Source organism: Pecten maximus, chromosome 5 (genome assembly GCF_902652985.1).
Source record: "Pecten maximus chromosome 5, xPecMax1.1, whole genome shotgun sequence".
NCBI classification, from domain to species: Eukaryota; Metazoa; Mollusca; class Bivalvia; order Pectinida; family Pectinidae; genus Pecten; species Pecten maximus.
In genome coordinates this window covers 11,138,020-11,157,026 of record NC_047019.1, presented here as the reverse complement: position 1 = coordinate 11,157,026, position 19,007 = coordinate 11,138,020, and the positions used below count along the sequence as shown (strand labels likewise).

The window sequence follows — 19,007 nt, the reverse complement described above, 5'->3', positions numbered from 1 at the left end:
TGTCCGACGGGCTGACCTATATAACCAAAGACAGACTTAATGTTAGACGGGCTGACCTATATAACCAAAGACAGACTTGATGTCAGATGGGCTGACCTATATAACCTAGACAGACTTGATGTCCGACGGGCTGACCTATATAACCAAAGACAGACTTGATGTTAGATGGGCTGACCTATATAACCAAAGACAGACTTGATGTTAGACGGGCTGACCTATATAACCAAATACAGACTTGATGTCCGACGGGCTGACCTATATAACCAAAGACAGACTTGATGTCCGACGGGCTGACCTATATAACCAAATACAGACTTGATGTCCGACGGGCTGACCTATATAACCAAAGACAGACTTGATGTCCGACGGGCTGACCTATATAACCAAAGACAGACTTGATGTCCGACGGGCTGACCTATATAACCTAGACAGACTTGATGTCCGACGGGCTGACCTATATAACCAAAGACAGACTTGATGTCTGACGGGCTGACCTATATAACCTAGACAGACTTGATGTCCGACGGGCTGACCTATATAACCAAAGACAGACTTGATGTCCGACGGGCTGACCTATATAACCTAGACAGACTTGATGTCCGACGGGCTGACCTATATAACCAAAGACAGACTTGATGTTAGACGGGCTGACCTATATAACCAAAGACAGACTTGATGTCCGACGGGCTGACCTATATAACCAAAGACAGACTTGATGTCCGACGGGCTGACCTATATAACCAAAGACAGACTTGATGTCAGATGGGCTGACCTATATAACCAAATACAGACTTGATGTCCGACGGGCTGACCTATATAACCAAAGACAGACTTGATGTCCGACGGGCTGACCTATATAACCAAAGACAGACTTGATGTCCGACGGGCTGACCACCGGACAAAAATTTGATTATATCGTGAAAATTTATAAACTTAAACATATAAAAAGCAATCGCATATCAACAGGCAATAGGTCAGACTGTAAAGAGTCATAAATTAAAACTATAATTTCACATTAAGGAAAAGTTAGCCATTCGGAACTACAGTGTATATCAAAACTTGCCGGGAGGTACGAGACGTCGGCAGTTACTAATTTTGATACTTTGTTAACTTCAATTTTAATATTTTATAATTGGTATATGTAAATCCAGGTTTCAGATCATTTTCGTTAGTTATATTAATTGTGATATCCCTTTTATTAGCTTTTAACGTGTCAAATACCTTACAAAGCTTATATTTATGTTTAAATACCCATATCTATACCTTCAGCGTATAAGCGGATTTGTCACACAACGAAGCCACAGGCTGACAGTGGTCGACTCAACCGTTAAGACTGTCTGTGGAAACGTTTATCTTATCAAGCTTGTGAGATAAATTTTGACAATATGTATATTTTGTTTAATTCTATATTTTTTTTTGGTGACAGACAACTACAGTACTTGCTGTGATTTCGTAGAACATCTTGCTATCCTTTTTGACAATTCTGAATGAACGAAACAATTGATCAAATCTGGCAACATGGCCAAGGGAAGTAAACAAAAGCTTGGTCCCACCCATCAACACGCCAGAATCCAAATCAAGACCTTATGATTCCAGGAAATCTTCAATCCCTGCATGATATTATTGATGTGGGTGTAACCGTATTCGGTTTAGTAGCAAAAGAGTGTCAGCTTTAATGTCAAATTACAGTTGATCGAGTTGAACCCCCTCACCGATAAATCCGTGACGGCATCAAAGTGTCATTCCGATCAAGAGGTGGGCGAGCTGCCATTTTTCCATTAAAACCATAAATCGTAGAAAACATGTGGAAAATATGAGATCTCTTTTGATAGCCAATGATCAATTCACTTAAAACGGGAACATAAATAGGGAGAAATTGACAGCTGAAATGGATTCTTGCCGACAGGATGTTGGGTCCAGGCTCATTCCGCCAGTATCCGAGCGTCCATACATAACATTGAACTCAGCCATTTATGCTACCAAAACATATGTCTTTGCTGTTTGCGAAGCATCCTAACGGCCTCCGTTTAATATCAGTCATTCGAGGTGAAATCTCAACTACCAGTAAGTCAAGAAAATGACACCGCCTTTTGGTGAGAAAACAAAAGAAAACACTGCCATTTTCCTCAGTGAATATGGAACCAAGAAGAAATTTGTATTACAAATGTTCTCGTTAGGTTTCGTTTATGTGTCCTAGAACATCCGCGCAGAAATTTTACCACCATCATGGAAATAAATTTAAAAGGATTTGTAGCTTAATATTTCAACTAATTTTCGGTCAATTTATCACATTTTTGCATAATAACATCTACCAGGCGATATGCGTAGGTAGTTATATCATAGTTAATACTCGTTTTGACACGGAACTACATTATAGGGCAAAACAAACCTGACCCCAGGATACGCAAAAACAACCATTAGAAACAGCAAAAAGCCATGAATTGAGAAATAAATATAACAATAATGATGTCAGTTTGATATTGATTGTCAGCCCCAGCCATCTGGGTCCACTTGTTCAAAAGTGATTATGGTTAATCATAGTTTAACAATTTTGAAATCCTGATGAAAAAAATCTGGTAGAACTAATTTTTTTTAACGAAACTATAACACTCCTCAATCTCTTCCTAACTTGCTTAACTTAAGAAATATACACATACGTGTTTTAATGTAAGGGGAAATGATATTTTCACTGATCAAGTAATTAAGCTAATCACCTGTTGAATAACTGGGCCCATATGTTTAAAATACGTAAATAAGCTACATCTATATATACCTGTACATATATATAACTAAAGGTATATAGAAATGTAAATCAGTTACCTAAATATACAAAGAAACGTAACACAGTCCTAAAATAGAACATCGCTGTAAGTGCTTAGTCTACTCTATACGCGTTGATACTGCTTTGTAGAATCTTTAATATTTGGTGTTCGTAAAGCATTGAATTCCATATCATGTTTATCTTTAAATGGACATTCAAACGTCACGTGATCAACTGTAAAACACGTGCAGAACTAAAAGTTAAGTATTTGTTAATATAACCATTTTGGATTCAACGTCGCTTTAATATCAGTCTTTATGAAAACCAAGCTACTTCAAAAGATCCTTCCCATTACTGAATGTTTTGCGACACAGTAGAAAGTTTCTTCTTGCAATTCCGATCGATATTCAGCACCCATGCTGGTGTTTAGTTAACCCCCGGTCATTAGACCCTTTCTGTGTTTGAAGCGAATGTATCAATACCCATATTCAGATCATTAGCGTGAGCGGATTTGTCACACAACTGAATCCGCAGACTGACAGTGGTCGACTCCCCTGTTAGGACTGTCTATGGAAATGCTTGTCTAAACCTCTGACAGAAAGCGACTAAAAGTAACAACACAAACTTGATATTGCATTTACGTGTTTTGGCGAATCAGTTGCGACCCTAATGACTCTAATGGATAATTAATGGCCGTCCATTTCATTCTTGCAGACGGAAGGCGTCGTTGAAGCAATCAGGCGCGCGCAACCTTTCCCCGTCCAGCATCAACTATCCTCTTCTCTCATCAATTTCGTCTGATTGACCCCTGACCTTGAATTTTGATTGGCACTCGAAGAGCTTCCTTGCTGACAAAGTTATATGGCTATTTATCAATGCTAATCAAGGGCTAGTTAATAGTTGATATGGAACAAATCCAAGAGCATAAAAGACGTTGATCAAATCATAAAAAGCCATTATTTTGGTCAGACAAAACTCTGATTTATCGCTACAATGAAAATAAAAGCTTATTTAAGGATCAATTAAGCGGTCCAAAACACAATTATTTGCAAATAATACATTAAAATAACTACTTTTAATGTCAGCATCCTATATTTGTTTATATTCGTTATTTAATGCAAGTATGCTATTTTCGGTGTATTGTTTCCAGGACATCCAAAACAACTTGGCGTATAAGACCCCTCTACCCCTGAAGTCATGACGTCATAAACACACAATGTATTCGATATAGACACAGCTATCAAATTTGTTGATAAATAGAAAGGTGTTCGAACGAGTAAAAACATCAAACTAGTTAAATACAACGTACATTTCCAACTATCGGTCTTTTGTCGAATGTAACCGTCAAAAACGATGCGGAATAAAATGGTTATTATTTAATTTATCAAAACTTCTGCCTAAAGATTTGTACATATTTATTCCCACGACAGGTACCATTGTCGAAAAAAACAATCAGGTTTGTATTTTCGTTTAAACTCGTAATCGATTGAATGGTTAGGAGTCAATCTGGTAAAAATTATTGAGTTGAGGTTTTTCAAACTGAAAAGTTTCAGTGACAGTATAAGAAGTTTCTTCTGCTATCAACTTAAGATACCAATATGTTCAAAATTTGAAATCTGCGTCCTTTTAATTTTCCTTTTTTATTCCCGAAGAAAAAACATTTCGAATTGGAAGACGATTGATGATTTCATGCAGATACTGTAAAATTTGGAATAACGAGTTTGATTTTCTTAACCGAACAATGTGTCCTGACTTTTCCACACACAAGTAAAAAACTCGTTTGGATACAGAAAAAAAATCATTTTAATATATGCGTAGAATCATATGGGTAATTTCATGTTTTGACACACATGCTATTTAGCTAGCAATCTTCCTCCTTTCATGACAAATATCGACAGAAAAGCGAGGTCTAATTGCGTTGTGATTTATGAGAATTCATTGGTCATTAATAACCAATCATAAATCGTGTTCCATCTAGAAGCATCTTGTACTTCCGGTTTTTTCCGGAAATGACAGTATTAGATTAAAGCCGAAGTTCCCATAGGCCAGAAATCATATTGCAATTAAAACGGGCTGTATATTTGAAATATTGCGAACATAACTGCCATCAGTATTGGATTAGGAGCGAGAGACAACAGATAAATAGACTTTCGGGTTGGCTTGAAATTCTGTTATCGAGCTAAGCGTCTCGCTAAATTTGAGTTAGGGTCGAGAGCATGTCAGATTTTGAGTAGTAAATTACATCATAATGGAAAATATGCAAACGATTGACTATGGAAAATTTTAAACTTCATTAAAGCAGAGGAGGTGGGTCGAAAAATATCTTTAATAGAAATTTACATTTCTTCTTTGAGAAATTATGCGGTTGAATGGTTGGGTTTCGCTAACGTCAGTTTTTGCTATTTACCCGATCCGTAGCGTCAGTGTACAGGAATAAAACTGCCAAAAACACATAAAATAATTTAAATGTCTATTCTAAATTACATTTTTTATAAAAATATAACTCAAGGTATGTAAGTGCAGGCATAAATTAATGTATTAAAAGTACATAAATCTCGGGCTAATTGTTTGAAAACATTTTTGTTTCATTAAAATTACACAAATATTAAACGTAGAAATAAGACTTTTGTTTGCCGACAACCGAAGTTGACAAAAGTTGTTTTTAGAGGAACCTTGGGCGATGTAGTATACCATCACTGTGCCACTGAATCCTTTTTTTAGAACGTGGATGTGGTGTAGTGGTATAAGCTGCTGGTATTTCTGGCTAGGAGATTAGGTGCCATGGACCGTGATTTCGAGACCCTGTCAGGAAACGAGTCATAAAGTTGTTTTCCTTCGTCATTTGAGTTTTATATTGCATACAATGGCTCGAAGCCACCAGTTGTTAGAGAGTGAGGCTCCATTGGGGAAATTTAGCAGTAGATATAAGAGTCGTATTCTCTCCATAATTTTACAGAATTACATTGTATGATATTGACTCATAGTGACAAAAACTACTGAATACATTTCTTAAATACTTCTGTTTGATAAAATATAACTTGTGCCAAAATTGTATATTTGCTATAAGCACAGTGATGCCATAAATGTGGCGAAGAGGTATGGCGCGTATTGGACTGTTTCGACCTAACGGTGACCGTTTTCAAAATAAAAAAAATAAATGTTAAAAACTGAGTTTTTCAATACAAACCTTAAATCTATAACATATAAAAATTCGTATTTGCGGAAAATACAGTTGTACCGGTACGAATCTGCTGTACCACTTGGATTCAAGATGGCGGAACTGTGATGCCTTCTCTCGTCCTACTAATGTACGTTTTGTCAAAAACGAAACGAGAAATCTTCATTTGCGGTGAAATTGTAAATTACACGTTTTGATATATGACCGAATTATTCAGGTATTGATTATTGTAAAAGGAATTTTTGTTTATGTTTGAAGCGTATGCTTCATAGAGACGGTCGCCATCTTGGGAACTCTCTAAAGTTCAATAGCGTGCCATTATATGGCACCGCGCCTATTCAGTACAAATGGTACGAACCAAATAAAGAAACACACTGTAAGTGTTATTCAAGGGTCAATTGTCGCTTCAATGTTAAAAGGTCAAGGGCCACACGAAAAGTGTGTTAAACAAGATATCCAACCAATATATCTTTGTTTGAATATTATATGGACAACGATCTGTATATAGAGGCAATTTATGCCTGCGTTCAGAATATATACTAAGTTACTAAGATATAAACCGTCAAATGATTTCTTTCACCAGAGTTTCATTTTAGCAAATTGATGTACATATCTCAATTTGTATATCAGCAATATATATATATAACATAGTAACAAAAATGACGAAGGAAGACAACTTTTTGACTCGTGCCCTGACCGAGCCCCGAACTCGCGATCTACGGCACGCAATTGCCTTGCCAGAAATACCCGCAACTTATACCGCTGCGCAACATCGGCGTTCTTAATAAGAACGTTTCAATGGGCTATTGGCACAGTGATGGTCGGCCCGATACCCTGACATGATCATTGTGTAAGTCGTCTTATATATATATATATATATATATATATATACATGTATATATATATATGTATAGATAATAAATTGTTTTTATCCTTACGGACGAATTATAAAAGTAAAATAAAAAAAACAACTCTCCGTTAGTGTATTACTGTCTCTATGTCTACGTCTATGACGTCATAATATATGACGTCATAATCATCTATTTTGAAAATAAAATCATTCTGAAGAGTCGCTATGACGCGACGAAAGCGCTAACGGAGAGTTTTTATTTTTTATTTTACTTATATATATATATATATATATAGATGTAAGTACTGACATTAGTAACCGATGACGTTGTAACTCTCAGGCTTAGAGAACGCCATATCACGGCACCCTCCTTGGCGTTGCTTTGATTTCATTTCTGCCTGGGGATGGCTAAGTAGTTGACATTTTTTTCCCATATTGAGACATTTTTATTGAAATTATGAATTCTTCCCTTTGGAGGATATGGGGTTTGATACAGTTTTAATATATAGATAATTCAATATCGCATGCATTATACGTGATGGGGGTATCATGTTTGTCACGTGATTGTCTGTTTACTTCCAAATATGGTGTTTTGCTCGACCTGGCACGACGAGTAGGCGTATATAATGATGTAGAAATAAAATCCGAGAAAATGTAGTTTCGTTTTATTGCTTATACTGCGAGCTACTTCACAAATTTGGTATTAGCGCAAAACCTCATAACTCAGGCAAACCAGGAAAGAAAATAGAAAGTATTTAACATTTTCACTGGAACAAAAAATAGCCTAAAATCGTATACGCGAGTAGCCATCTCTCAAAGTTCATAATCTTTAAAAAGGAATTAATACATATTTAAATAATATGTATTTTTGCGATTTCTTCAGCTTTGGGGACAAACAGAGAGAAATGACGATCGATGCTCCTGTCAGGAAGAGGAATGTATCGGAAGTCTGAATCAATGTGATACCAGCTGGAGGCGATTCGGCTTATGTTTTAATAATACCTGATATTGCACTTATCTTAGAATGTATATATATTAAAATCAGCGGATATGTGTTTAGGGATAACTAAACCGTTTCAATGTCCTTAATTGGGTAACCGCACGGTATTCATGGCGACTCAGGGTCATGAATAGATGGCATCAGATTTTTATGAGACAGATCGGATCTCTATTAAAGTTGTATTTCCAAGGAGATATTCTATAGTTTTCTATATATGATTGTTTTCACATAAGAACTGTTTATGGTCCTCAATACATTTTTATGGTCAACCCGTTTAAGATCTGTAACGGCCTATTTGACACAATCCCAGAAATATCAGACTTACATGTACGTCAGCTCAGGGCGCTCGTAGAACCAAAGGTCACAACAAAAAAATATGCAGTATGGAATTCCATGAGCGACAGAGTCCTGCTTACTGTGTGCTACCTACTGATTTCTCTACTTCAACCACCTTTACTGCTTACTCTATACTGCCTATTACTTACTGCAAACCGTACACCGCTTACTGTATACTGCCTATTTCTTAATGCTTGGAGTCAACTGCTTACTGTCTACTACTTACAGTGAACTGTCTACTACTTACTGTGAACTCTCTACTACTTACAATCAACTGTCTACTGCTTACAGTGAACTGTCTACTGCTTACAGTGAACTGTCTACTGCTTACAGTGAACTGTCTACTACTCACAGTGAACTGTCTACTACTTACAGTGAACTGTCTACTGCTTACAGTGAACTGTTTACTGCTTACAGTGAACTGTCTACTACTTACAGTGAACTGTCTACTGCTTACAGTGAACTGTCTACAACTCACAGTGAACTGTCTACTGCTTACAATGAACTGTCTACTACTTACAGTGAACTTTTTACTGCTTACAGTGAACTGTCTACTACCTACAGTGAACTGTCTACTGCTTACTGTGAACTGTCTACTACTTACAGTGAACTGTCTACTAGTTACAGTGAACTGTCTACTACTTACAATGAACTGTCTACTACTTACAATGAACTGTCTACTGCTTACAGTGAACTGTCTACTACTTACAGTGAACTGTCTACTACTTACAGTGAACTGTCTACTACTTACAGTGAACTGTCTATTACTTACAGTGAACTGTCTACTGCTTACTGTGAACTGTCTACTACTTACAGTGAACTCTATACTGCTTACAGTGAACTGTCTACTACTCACAGTGAACTGTCTACTACTTACAGTGAACTGTCTACTGCTTACAGTGAACTGTCGACTGCTTAAAGTGAACTGTCTACTACTTACAGTGAACTGTCTACTACTTACAGTGAACTGTCTACCGCTTACAATGAACTGTCTACTGCTTACTGTGAACTGTCTACTGCTTACAATGAACTGTCTACTGCTTAAAGTGAACTGTCTACTACTTACAGTGAACTGTCTACTACTTACAGTGAACTGTCTACTGCTTACAATGAACTGTCTACTGCTTACTGTGAACTGTCTACTGCTTACAGTGAACTGTCTACTACTTACAGTGAATTTTTTACTACTTACAGTGAACTGTCTACTACTTACAGTGAACTGTCTACTACTTACAGTGAACTGTCTACTACTTACAGTGAACTGTCTACTACTTACAGTGAACTGTCTACTGCTTACTGTGAACTGTCTACTACTTACAGTGAACTGTCTACTACTTACAGTGAACTGTCTACTACTTACAGTGAACTGTCTACTGCTTACTGTGAACTGTCTACTACTTACAGTGAACTGTCTACTGCTTACAGTGAACTGTCTACTACTTACATTGAACTGTCTACTGCTTACAGTGAACTGTCTACTACTTACAGTGAACTGTCTACTACTTACAGTGAACTGTCTACTACTTACAGTGAACTGTCTACTAGCTTACAGTGAACTGTCTACTACTTACAGTGAACTGTCTACTACTTACAGTGAACTGTCTACTGCTTACAGTGAACTGTCTACTACTTACAGTGAACTGTCTACTGCTTACAGTGAACTGTCTACTGACTTACAGTGAACTGTCTACTACTTACAGTGAACTGTCTACTACTTACAGTGAACTGTCTACTACTTACAGTGAACTGTCTACTGCTTACAGTGAACTGTCTACTACTTACAGTGAACTGTCTACTACTTACAGTGAACTGTCTACTACTTACAGTGAACTGTCTACTACTTACAGTGAACTGTCTACTGCTTACAGTGAACTGTCTACTGCTTACAGTGAACTGTCTACTACTTACAGTGAACTGTCTACTACTTACAGTGAACTGTCTACTGCTTACAGTGAACTGTCTACTGCTTACAATGAACTGTCTACTACTTACAGTGAACTGTCTACTGCTTACAGTGAACTGTCTACAACTCACAGTGAACTGTCTACTGCTTACAGTGAACTGTCTACAACTCACAGTGAACTGTCTACTGCTTACAATGAACTGTCTACTACTTACAGTGAACTGTCTACTGCTTACAGTGAACTGTCTACAACTCACAGTGAACAGTCTACTACTTACAGTGAACTGTCTACTACTTACAGTGAACTGTCTACTGCTTACAGTGAACTGTCTACTACTTACAGTGAACTGTCTACTGCTTACAGTGAATCGTCGACTGCTTACAGTGAACTCTTTACTTCTTACAGTGAACTGTCTACTGCTTACAGTGAACTGTTTACTGCTTACAGTGAACTGTCTACTACTTACAGTGAACTGTCTACTACTTACAGTGAACTCTTTACTTCTTACAGTGAACTGTCTACTACTTACAGTGAACTGTCGACTGCTTACAGTGAACTGTCGACTGCTTACAGTGAACTGTCTACTGCTTACAGTGAACTGTCTACTACTTACAGTGAACTGTCGACTACTTACAGTGAACTGTCGACTGCTTACAGTGAACTGTCGACTGCTTACAGTGAACTGTCTACTGCCTACTGCCAAAGTATACTGCCTATACTGATTATTGCCCATACTTCCCATTGGGAATTTCAGTCCGCACTAAGCAGTTAATGTAGTTAAACTATGGCTTATGGATATATCTCTTCTTACTGCATACATTTTTTTAGGCACGATTAAAAAAATAAAAGTTGTGGCGTTTATTACGGCTTGGGGTTTATTGTTCCAAAGGGTCTATCACCGGGTTGGAGAACGCATTGACTCTGAATTTAGTTCTCGATCTCTACGGAATTCCATAAGTGACAGCCTCTCCTAGTCTCCTGCTTACAGCATACTGCCCACAGCTTGTTATATTTTAATTTCTGTCATCTGCTTATACCTACTGCTGACTGTTAAACTGTTAAAGTAGCAGTAGGCAGTACATAGTATGAATCGAACAATAAACAGTATGAATCAAAGTGAAAGTAGTTTAAATATGCAAATGTAGCGGGAAGGTGGGCAGTGGGCAGTATGCAGGTGGGCAGTGGGCAGTATGCAGGTGGGCAGTTGGCAGTGAGCAGTTGGCAGTGGGTAGTGGGCAGATGGGCAGTGGGCAGTAGGCAGGTGGGCAGTAGGCAGTGGGCAGTTGGCAGTGAGCAGGTGAGCAGTGGGCAGTTGGCAGTGAGCAGGTGGGCAGTGGGCAGTAGGCAGTGAACAGGTGGGCAGTGAGCAGGTGGGCAGTGAGCGGTAGGCAGTAGGCAGTGGGCAGTGGGCAGTGGCAGTGGCAGTGGTCAGTGGGCAGTAGGCAGTGGACAGTAAGCGGTAGGCAGTTGGCATTCAGTGGGCAGTGGGCAGTAGGCAGGTGGACAGTAGGCAGTAGGCAGTGGGCAATAGGCAGTAGGCAGTGACAGTGGGCAGTAGGCAGTAGGCAGTGACAGTGGGCAGTGACAGTAGGCAGTAGGCAGTGACAGTAGGCAGTAGACAGTGACAGTAGGCAGTAGACAGGTGGCAATAGGCAGTAGGCAGTAGGCAGTGACAGTAAGCGGTAGGCAGTTGGCATTCAGTGGGCAGTGGGCAGTAGGCAGTAGGCAGTAGGCAGTAGGCAGTGACAGTAGGCAGTGGGCAGTAGGCAGTAGGCAGTAGACAGTGACAGTAGGCAGTAGGCAGTGACAGTAGGCAGTAGACAGTGACAGTAGGCAGTAGACAGGTGGCAATAGGCAGTAGGCAGTGACAGTAGGCAGTAGACAGTGACAGTAGGCAGTAGACAGGTGGCAATAGGCAGTAGGCAGTGACAGTAAGCGGTAGGCAGTTGGCATTCAGTGGGCAGTGGGCAGTAGGCAGGTGGACAGTAAGCGGTAGGCAGTTGGCATTCAGTGGGCAGTGGGCAGTAGGCAGGTGGACAGTAGGCAGTAGGCAGTAGGCAGTGGGCAGTAGGCAGTGACAGTAGGCAGTAGGCAGGTGGACAGTAGGCAGTGACAGTAGGCAGCAGGCAGGTGGACAGTAGGCAGTGACAGTAGGCAGCAGGCAGGTGGACAGTAGGCAGTAGGCAGTAGGCAGGTGGACAGTAGGCAGTGACAGTAGGCAGTGGGCAGTAGGCAGGTGGCAATAGGCAGTGACAGTAGGCAGTGACAGTAGGCAGTGGGCAGTGACAGTAGGCAGTGACAGTAGGCAGTAGGCAGGATGCTGGTGCTTATGGAATTCCATAGAGATAGAGAAATAAATTCCGAGTTAATGCGTTCTCCAACCCGGTTATTGACCCTTGGAGCAATCTACCTCAAGCAGTGATAAACGCCACAACTTTGATTTTTTTAATCGCACCTGTATCGCGCCTGGAAGGAGCATCCTAATTTAGCTCCGCGTGGTATACGGTAGATCAGGAGCCAATGGTGATGATTTAAAACACATTTAAGAGAGAAAATGTTCAATTTGACATAGCCACATAGCGCAATGCTGATTACAAACCTACAAAATTTCAAATCATTCAAAAATATTGACATTGTCCATTTTCTCGAACTAGATTACGTTATGGCAAAAACTGATGATGGTAGCAACATAAATGATAGGAAATCTACATTCACATATTGTTTTTGTTTTTGTTTGTTTGTTTGTTTTACTTTGTATGCTTGATTAGAAATGCATAAACAGCCATTCAGGTATGGCAAGCCATTTTGGTTTACATCCGTTTAATTCAGATATCTTTTTTTCAAATTAGAGATATCTTTATAACTTGACAAAATACAGACATCTGTATTTAAATAAGAGACATCTATTTTTAAATTAAATATATCTTTATTTCAATTGAATATATCTTTATTCAAAATGTAAATATCTTATAATTAAGAAATAGAAATATTAAGATACAATGAACTAAATGTATGAAAACCCTAATGGCTATTATGACAAAATCGTTTTTGGTTTTATTCATTTAATTAAGATATTTTCATTGGAATTACGTATGTTTTTATTTATTGAAAAAAATACAGATCTATATTGATATTAGAGATAAACGCTATGATTTAAAACATTCATATTTGCCGGGTTTTTTTCAAATTAATCTTCCCAGGGTGCAATGCAGTAATTTGCGCATGGAATCATGAGAGAGATCGCCAAACACAGCTCTGTTTTAGCTAGCCCGAGTTTTCTCTGGCACTGACACCATCGGTGTCGGTGTCAGGGCCAGAGGAAACTCGGGCTATGTTCTAGCTTGCACGATAAGGTGCTTTCTGTCATAGGATTTTGTATGTGTGTTCAAACCCCAAAGAAATTATACAATTTTGAGTCACTATGTGACATAAGAATAATTTATCATAAACTTTTACAATGACAACACTTGATGTAATGCATGACAGCAGGCGTACATGTTCGTTTTATTGAAAGGTCCATTGCATAAACAATACAACCAATCTAACTAGAATTAGACTTGTAATTTCCACACCTCTGCGATACTCTACGATACACTGCAATACTTGTTTTGAAATGCATCATGGTGTATTATAGAGGAGCGGAAATTACAAGTCTAATTTTAATTAGATTGACATTGCAACATACATTGTTTATATCAGATCGTAATTTATTATATATTATTTATATATTTCGCGTGTAGATCTTTTATTCTTTTTTAAATCTTGCAAGTTTTCGCGGTTTCGTTATTTTCGCAGGTGATCATGTCGCTATTTTGCGCGAGCATATATTTCATCATACCTAAGTTCCGGATTAATTCACGATAGAATTCACTTGATTCTGATGATGACGTCCAAATCATTAATTCATTCAAATCTATCGATCTGCCACTCCTACAAATTGATGAATTTCTTGATAACTCTTTAAGACTTAGGATTATGCCGACTTTTCGATTCGATTTAAAGGAATGCCAACATACATGTATTCCACCAACAAAGCTGTGTACGACATAAACGACCGAACAATCTTCTGTGTTCCAGAGAGAGCTACACTAATGTAGTTAATTTACGAGGTAATCCGGGTCTTTTTGGAGCCATGACAACTCGTGCCCTTACTTAGTTCGGACTTATACTGCCACTAACGACAAGCGTCAACGCAGTCCCGGAGATCGGTTCGTGGTTCGGCCTCCTAATGCAAGACGATGTCTAAGTGATGAAGGGACGTGATAATGGAGAGAAAGAAGAGAATTAAGGTCATGGAAGAGTAAATGGTCTCGTCTCCGTGCTTGTCACGTGACCCGAAAATTACACAGGGACCTGCTAATTTGCTAGTTTAGTTGCAGTTTAAACTACATTGTAGGCCATACACTAGGATGTAATATATTCAAATACACTTAGACTGAAACAATTCTCAGGTCCCTCTGATACATGTTCACAATACAGCACAGCATACATGACGTACATACATGTACGTATATTACAACTAAAAGATGACGGAAGTAATGAATTACATTTCTTGTTTGAAAGCAATACAAAAATTCTAAAAAAAAAAATAATAAAAAATAAATAATCTCCAGCATTTCTCTCTTCGATTGTATAATGTATTTTTTAAACAGAAATTTTACGACAGGAGAGAGAATTTTTAGCCATGGGAGCACACCTGCCTATAATTTAATGACAAAGCTACCCTAATGGTGATATTCATTTAGGGTGTTGACCTCTGAAAAGGACACATTTCACCCTTAATGCTCCCGGGCCTTTACTCTATCCTGTTGGATTACTTTCGTCAGATGTAGTAAAATTTAACAAGCTGGTTTTCTTATCAGAACAAGTATCGAGACAGGTTTCAAATACCCCGAGTCCCGTACCGTACGTCGTTAGACCAGTACCGCCTCATTATGTTTCTCAGAGAGAGGCTTCAGGTAAAATAAGGAATATTCGTGGACTTTTCAGCTAAACGTGAAAATTAAAAAGTCTTTTTGTTTCAGAGAAATATTATTTCAAGCGGTTGACGGTAGGAATTAAGATATTATTTTCTCTTATTTTTCCTTTAAATCCCTACTTGGCCTGAACGACCGAATGAATTTTGATGAAATTTGGTCTGGAGCATTATTACGCAAAGGAAATCTAAGGTTGTATAAATGGGGTGTGTGGCTATCCTGGGGTTGGATGGTGGGGCCAAATGGGGAAAATAGACGTTAATCCTTTAAATCCCTACTAGTCCTGAACGCCTAAATTGATTCTGATGAAATTTGGTCCAGAGCATTATTACGCAAAGGAAATCTAAGGTTGTATAAATGGGGTGTGTGGCTATCCTGGGGTTGGATGGTGGGGCCAAATGGGGAAAATAGACGTTAATCCTTTAAATCCCTACTAGTCCTGAACGCCTAAATTGATTCTGATGAAATTTGGTCCAGAGCATTATTACGCAAAGGAAATCTAAGGTTGTATAAATGGGGTGTGTGGCTATCCTGGGGTTGGATGGTGGGGCCAAATGGGGAAAATAGACGTTAATCCTTTAAATCCCTACTAGTCCTGAACGCCTAAATTGATTCTGATGAAATTTGGTCCAGAGCATTATTACGCAAAGGAAATCTAAGGTTGTATAAATGGGGTGTGTGGCTATCCTGGGGTTGGATGGTGGGGCCAAATGGGGAAAATAGACGTTAATCCTTTAAATCCCTACTAGTCCTGAACGCCTAAATTGATTCTGATGAAATTTGGTCTGGAGCATTATTACGCAAAGGAAATCTAAGGTTGTATAAATGGGGTGTGTGGCTATCCTGGGGTTGGATGGTGAGGCCTAATGGGGGAATAGACTTTAATCCTTTAAATCCCTACTGGTCCTGAACGCCTGAATGGATTTTGAGGAAATTTGGTCTGGAGTATCATTACGCAAAGGAGATCTAAGGTTGTATAAATGGGTGGTTGGCTATCCTGGGGTTGGATGGTGGGGCCAAATGGGGAAAAAAGACGTTAATCCTTTAAATCCCTACTGGTCCTGAACGCCTTAATGGATGTTGATGAAATTTGGTCTGGAGCATTATTAGGCAAAGGAGATCTAACGTTGCATAAACGAAAGGCGTGGATCCCCTTAAGAGTCGGAAGGGTGGGCCCCAATAAGGCAAATAGAGGTAAATCATTTAAATCTCTACGAATCTTGAACAACTGAATGTATTTTGATGAAATTTGGTATAGAGCATTATTGGCCGAATGAAATCTAACGTTCTATAAATGAATGATGTGGCACTATTTGGAGCGATGCGTTCTCTCTGGGCCTTTTGTATTTTTTTTCTATTAATGAGATAAATTGGCTAGGTGAAGAATTTGTAAGATGTGTGCGAAATGTGTATTTTCCAGGTTGATAGTATTTAAAATCGTTCAATTTGAATACTTTAAAGCAAAAACGAAGAAAAATGAAGGGCAAAATATCATTGGGATCGAATTTAGTAAATTATATTATATATATATCACTGGTTGGTTGATTGGTTTGTGTGTTATTCGCCCCCATTCATGGCGGTAGCTGTTTTCAGCCAAGACCTGAGTATACGTACCAGACAGCTCCCAGGGACGGGTATGGGCGCGGCTAAGTGGTCATTCTCGACCCTGTGTCGAGCTCTATGTGTGACTTATATATACTCTGCAAGTCCAACATTTGCCAATGTTGCTACATGTTCATTGCCGCTAATACGTATACGCTATTAGCAATGGTGCAGCCAAGAAAGTATATAACAAGAATGAAAACTGAATCAATTGACGGGGAAATAACTCCAAGCAAAAGTATATACATTGTATTTCAGTGGTATCTTTCGTTCTTATGTTTTTGACTCGCACTTCTTGTCCGTACGATACTAAGCTGTGTTACAACCAGAAGAGACTTTGATCACAGGGCTATGTAATTCCTTGTTGATATTTCAACCCCGGCTTTAAGAACTTTTTTTTGTTTTCTTGTTTTGCAAATACATAAAGTTTATGGCGTAACATAAGGGATGGTGATTGTACATGACTTGTTTTTACTTTTTTTTTTACTTTTTTTCTTTCTATTTTCATTTATTTATTGTTATTTTTTCTATGAACGACAGGAAACCTGAAAAGTTTAAATTCTTTTTCAAAATATATCACGGAAAGAACCGAATATGTTAGGTGATTTTCTAAAGTATGATGGGTGAAAAACAAGTAGTCACATGCATTGTTTTCAAAACAGTCCATAATTTAGATACATCCTTTCATGCCATATATGAATACCGTAGGAAACGATATTTTCATGGGACATTTTACGAGATTTTTTAATCAGATTTCACACCTCTTTTGTGATGTTTCTGCTGTTATCAAATCCTGAAGATTGCTCCCAATGATCTCTCAAACGTCGTATAATCGTTCCGTGGGCCGCCGCGTTACGGGTGTCCATCAGAACGAGAGTTGATCGGTGGAATCCCAAGTAGCGATCGGATTACACACTACTAAAATTAAAATATCAGATATGAAATCTACATCGTTCCGCGATAAATTACACCGAATCGGTTTGTGTAATATGACGCGACTCGCTCGTAAACAGCTGGACGGGACAAAGTTGTCGGCTGGCGACGGGTCATCGTGAAACTGGTTGTAACAAATAATTACAGCGTGTTGGAGATATACATCTGTACTCCAGTCAAGCGGGACCTGATACGGGAAGGTTCGAGGAAGAAACGAATACTAAAGTACAGTAAGACCAATCAGAACCGAAAATCACAGTTGATTAATTTTTGAAATTCAACTTGGCGGAAAATTTTGGTTGTTTTAGCAGTTTAACATCATATATTTAATTAGATAGTTGCAGGTTTATCGCCTACACGGCTACGCCTATTGCTAGGTTTCTTCTCAACGACTATAGTCAATGTTCTGTCGGCCCTAGTTACTGGTATACTCCCAACATGACTACAATTATTGCCAGATTTCATCTTGCCGACTTTAGTCAGTGTTCTGTCGACGCCTTGACGTCCTAAAAGTAAGGGTGAGGCGAGGACGGATGTGAAGGAGACATATATAGCTACACGTATATGTAACCAAAGCACAGAAAGACAGGGAAAGAAAGAAAGAAAGAAAGGAAGAAAGAAAGAAAGAAAGAAAGAAAGAAAGAAAGAAAGAAAGAAAGGGAAAAAAAGAAAAGATAAATATCCAAAGTATTTCACTGGGGACAGAAAAATCTCATTTTGGTATCTTCAATATCCACATTTTTTTTGAAAGAGATAGAAAAAAACAAAAAAAACAAAAAAACACGAGAAAGACAGCCCGATAGAGTTACATTTGCTGCCGTTCATTTCTAGCTAAAGTTACTTGGCTTACCATATCGATAATGAAATTCAAGTTCCGCTCTCGTTAGATATACAAACGAGAGCTGAAGTATCACTAAATGTGGCAAAGGGGTCGAATCCAGTACACGTGGGTTTTACATGGCAACATACTGTATAAACTGATATTCTAAATTTCGGATTGTGTTTGATATGACCTCTATGACTTTCTTCCGGTTATCGTATATAATAAATGCGTTTACGGGCACATCACGTGATCTATAGAATTAAAACACTTACCTTGAAACGTGGAGAGGCCATGAAACTTTCCTCAGAATGTCCCAAGAACGAGCGTTTCCAAAAAACATTAAACGATATTACAGAAATTAGCCAAATTAATATACTTCTATGTATGTGTATCGGGGCTGCACTCGCACGCGAGGATGAATGTCTTGATCTTGTCAACGTTTTACACGTAAAGCACGTGCAATATCTAACGATGTTAGTATCACTAAGAATGATCTGATAAGAGGACGGGTTTAGAGGGTACATAGAACAAACTATTATGGCAAGAAATGAAGTACTTTTATAATATATATAATGGTGGACTAGCCCGAGTTTCCTCTGTTCTAAACACCGGAAGTTAGATATTTTGACTGGGATGTGTCTCTT

At 38.5% G+C, this 19,007-nt stretch overlaps 1 long non-coding RNA gene across 1 annotated transcript in view; it reads right to left on the bottom strand.

Annotated features, from left to right (window-relative positions):
- LOC117327143 overlaps positions 1-18,769 on the bottom strand; it is a 90,420-nt gene extending 71,651 nt beyond the window's left edge. Inside the window, exon 1 of the long non-coding RNA XR_004532581.1 lies at positions 18,636-18,769. This is a non-coding gene — a long non-coding RNA (uncharacterized LOC117327143). The remainder of the gene's footprint in view (positions 1-18,635) is intronic.
- Positions 18,770-19,007: the final 238 nt, after the last annotated feature.